The sequence below is a fragment of the Phaseolus vulgaris genome, chromosome 4 (assembly GCF_051622355.1).
Source record: "Phaseolus vulgaris cultivar YP4 chromosome 4, ASM5162235v1, whole genome shotgun sequence".
NCBI classification, from domain to species: domain Eukaryota; kingdom Viridiplantae; phylum Streptophyta; class Magnoliopsida; order Fabales; family Fabaceae; genus Phaseolus; species Phaseolus vulgaris.
The window spans coordinates 9,499,433-9,504,355 of NC_143501.1; positions in this window are offsets into that span (position 1 = coordinate 9,499,433).

A 4,923-nucleotide genomic window follows, 5' to 3' on the forward strand; every position below is an offset into this window, starting at 1 on the left:
ATTGATTGGATCTCTTTTAGTAGGCTTTGAAGTTGCGTTTTGGCCCCTCCACTTATGCCAACCACTAGGCCGAGTTATTTAAACTCTAACAACATGGCACTATAGCTGAATATCAAAAGGTTTTTGAAAAACTTTGCAATCAAGTTTTTGGCCTTACACCTGAAATGATTCTAAATTGTTTCATCTCCGCCTCATCCCTGACATACGGAGGGAAATGGTTGTTCTCCAACCCAGCTCAATCACACAAGTCATGGGTCTCGCAAAGTTATTGGAATCTAAGTTCCAAAACTCCAAACGTGTTATACGCCAGGTACCTTTTTTACCCCAACCTTCACCACATTTATTACCCCCACCACGTCCCTCTTTTCCACCCCAGCCACCCTCCACTACACCCCCACAATAATCACATTCCCCTCCTTCCCCAATCCTCCCCAGTTAATATCAAACCCTACCGCTATCGACACGCCCATAAACACATTATGACATCCCTCATTCAAGAAATGCTAATCGAAGGCATCATACGTCCCAACACCAGTCCCTTCTCATCCCCAGTTATATTGATAAAAAAAGATGGCACTTGGCGTTTTTACGTAGACTACAGAGCCCTAAATGCTATCACAATGAAGGATCGTTTCCCTATTCCCACAATTGATGAGTTATTGGATGAATTAACTGTGGCTAAGGTGTTCACCAAACTAGATCTCCACTCAGGGTATCATCAAATAAGAGTAGACCCCAAGGATTGCCACAAAACTGCATTTAGAACTTTTGATGGGCACTATGAGTTTCTCGTTATGCCTTTTGGCCTTTCTAATGCACCCTCTACCTTCCAAGCAGCCATGAATGACCTCCTAAGACCACATTTACGCCATTTTGTCCTAGTGTTTTTTGATGACATCCTCATTTATAGCCAGTCTATGCTAGAACACATCCAGCACCTGACTCTAGTTATAGAGTTATTGGAAAACAACAAATTCTTTGTTAAAGAGTCTAAATGTGTTTTTGCCACTACCCAAGTTTCTTATATGGGCCATCTCATTCAAGAAGGCACCGTCACCCCTAACACAGACAAAATACAGGCCATCCTCCTTTGGCCCAAACCCACATTCCTCACCACTCTCCGCGCTTTTTTGGGAATTACAGGATTTTATAGAAAATTCATTTGCGGTTATGCCACTCTTGCCTCTCCACTCACGGATTTACTAAAATTGACAAAGTTTAGATGGACTACAGCGGCTCAAGAGGCCTTTGTACAATTGAAAAAAAATTAACTACGACACCAGTACTGCATCTTCCAAATTTTTCTCTACCCTTTGTCGTTGAAAAAGATGCGTCGAATGTTGCCATTGGTGCAGTCCTATCTCAAGAAGGTCACCCTCTTGTATTTTTCAGCAAAAAACTCTGTAAAAAAAATGCAAAACAACTCAGTGTATGTTCGAGAAATGCTAGCCATTACAGAGGCAGTGAAAAAATGGCGTCACTATCTTATTGAAACACATTTCAAAATCATAACAGATCAGCAAAGTCTGGAGGCATTACTTACCAATGCTTGCCACACGCCTAAGCAACAAAAATGGGCCACCAAGCCTTAGGGTACAACTTCGAAATCATATACCGTCCAAGACGACATAACCAAGCCACTGATTTTTTATCCAGACCACCATCATCCCTCTTTTTAGCCGAGTCTTCACTGATTCCTAACATCCTCACAGAATTATACAATTACTGTGCATCAGAAGAAGGGACAAAATAAGTGCAAAATTTACTGTCATCACCTACCTCAGCATACAATCTTCAACGACGTCTCCTTTACCATCGTTAACGCCTTTATTTTCCTGTTAAGGGTGCCCTTCGTTCTACAATGTTGCACGAATTTCACACCACTCCATCTGCAGGTCACTCGGGTCTCAAAGCGACCATGGCACGACTAGCCACCTCCTTCTACTGGCCCAGAACGTACCATGATACAAAAACATACATCAAACAGTGTCTTCCCTGTCAACAAAACAAACCCAGCAATAAAAAACCTTTAGGATTACTCCAACCAATACCTATACCAGCCAAGCTTTGGGAAGAATTAACCATAGATTTTATCACCCATTTACCTTCATCTTTTGGCCACACTGTCATATGGGTAGTCTGTGATAGACTATCCAAGTCTGTCCACTTCATTGCCCTACCCATCTCCTACAATGCCACCCAATTAGCTCACCGTTTTTCTATTGAAATTTGCAGGTTGCATGGAGTTCCAAAGTCTATCATCTTTGATCGGGATCCTCTATTCCTCAGCCATTTTTGGAAAGAACCGTTTCACCTATAAGACACCAAATTAAAATTTAGCACAGCTTACCATCCACAAACGGATGGTCAAACAGAAGTTATCAATAGGAGTTTAGAAATATACCTGATATGTTTTACCAATGACAATCCGTGAACTTGGTACAAATTTTTACATCTAGCGGAGTTCGGGTACAAATCATCATATCACTTTGCCATCAACACGACTCCTTTCCAGGTGCTATACGGACGACCTCCACCAACAATCCCCGACTATGTTCAAAGAATAGCCACATAGCCCACCCTTGACACCACGCTCCAAGAACGTACACAAATGCTCCATCAGTTGAAGGCCACCCTCGCGAAAATGCAACAGCGCATGGCACTAACAACAAATAAGAGTCGACGCCATCACACCTTCGACGTTGGCGATTGGGTTCTCCTTCGTCGCCAAGCTTATCGACAAATGTCTCTTTTAGCAAGAGGTCAAAACAAGGTTTCCCGGAAATTCTACGGTCCTTACCCCATCAGCCGTCGCATCGGCGAAGTTTCCTATGAACTTCTCCTTCCACCCTCTTCCAAAATCCACCCGGTGTTCCACATCTCCTTGCTTAAACCATATCACGGACCCAAACCACCTCCTTCCTTTCATATGCCTCAAGAGGATGTTGCCCCCTCGACCATCTCCCACACAATCCCCACACTTTTTCCTACAAACACTGCTTCTAACTCTACAGTTTCAAACCAACTGGTAATATCAAACCCCACTCAAACCACTTCAGTTCCCACCACGTGTCCACCATCAATGGCTCGTGTTGAACCGCACAGTCCAACCATTAACATTCAGCCACGTGGATCCACCCCATCATTACTACCACCCATTATCCCTAACTTTTCACCTACCCCAACCGTGCCTAATTTATCAGCTACCCACGCGCATTCATTATTACCCTCAGCAAACCCAAAATTCTCCCCTACCTCACCTACTTCATTAATTATGCCACCTACCAACCATTTCTCACCTACATTAATCACACCAGCGGGCCCCACCTCCTCATCTACCCCCACTCTCCAGAACCTTCCTTTTACAAATCATCCTAAAGAGCCCAAAGACTATAATTCCACTTCCAGCCCAATAAATGCCCTACACTCAATTCCCACGACCCAATTCTCCTACCCTGAAGCCCACAATTCAATTCATTTTGCCCCCAATTTACCCAGTACCTACCAACCTTGAGGACAAGGTTGTTTCCCAGGAGGAGGCAATTTATACTAGGCCCACATCTTCTAGGACCATCAGGAAAATAACAAAGCCCACAAAGTTCAAAGATTACATTTAGAAACATTAGTTGTCATATGTAAGGGAATATCTTATAGTTATATCTTTCTGTTAGCAAAGGGAATAACTGTCCTATAGGGATTGACTTACAATAATATATGTGGTCTATATAATAAAAATTCTATGTATAGAGGGGGAGAGTGATTTTTAATTTCATCTATATAGACTTTTTTCTCCTTTTTCTCAGTCTTTGTGCCCTTATCCTAGAACACCGTAACACTCACAAACCTTGGACTCTCGTTATGAAGGGCAGGTTGTTAAGATCATAAAATCCTCCTTTTCTTGCCCTTCCTCCATTTAGGTAGGTATTAGAGATTTATATTATGTGATTCTTTAGCATACTAGATTTGGTGCAGATGTTAATTTCTAGAATGACTTGTTGTGCTCTTCTAGATGTTTTTCTATGATTTTCTTTGTTCCTTATAAGGAAATAATTAAACACTCTTCCAACGTATCACAGGCTTGGACTGATTCTTCTTAAGTATACCTTTTCCTTTGTTTGTTATGCCAAAGGTTAAAAATATGAAAAATGTTGTTATTTCAAATGAAAGGATGTTCCTAATTGGATGCTTGAAGACTCTAGGATTTTATATTATAATTTTTCTCGGTTTTTTTCTCCTCTTCTCATATTTATACTAATTAGGGTGTTTGTATATGGTCCTCTACTATATCGCCGAAAAACACTCTTGTTCTGTGGGAAATTTTACACAGTAGGTTGCATGCGGACAAAGAGGTGCAACATAAAGGGGTGTATTTTTGCTCTATGTGTTGATTATGTAATAATCATGAGGAATCTATTTCTCACATTTTTTATTGAATGTAATGTTGCTCTACAAATATGGTCTTGGCTCCAACTTATTTTTCCTTGGGCGATATTTTCTTCCTTTTCTGATTTTATCTCTTTCTTAAAGTCCTCTAGGAGTCCCTTGATTAAGCATATTAGGGTTGATGTTGTTACCTTTTTTGGTCTAGATGATTTGGAGGATGAGAAATCATGAAAGATTTCAACAAAAGATTAGTTTGAATACGACCATTGATTTTATAAAGATTCACATCAAATTATCAGGAAACACCTTTAATAAATTCATGAATAATGATATATCTTACTTTTCTGTTTTAAAATTCCTTGGTATTAAAACGAGATCTAGAAAATTTTTACAACCCCTCCGAGTTATTTGGAGTTTTACCTTGGATGTTTGGATTAAAGTTAACACGTATCGTACGATCGTCTGCTTATACGAGGATTTTTACAGGGAGTATGGCAGCGTTTGTTGGATGATTTTCTTCCTTTCTTAGGGTTCATTTGT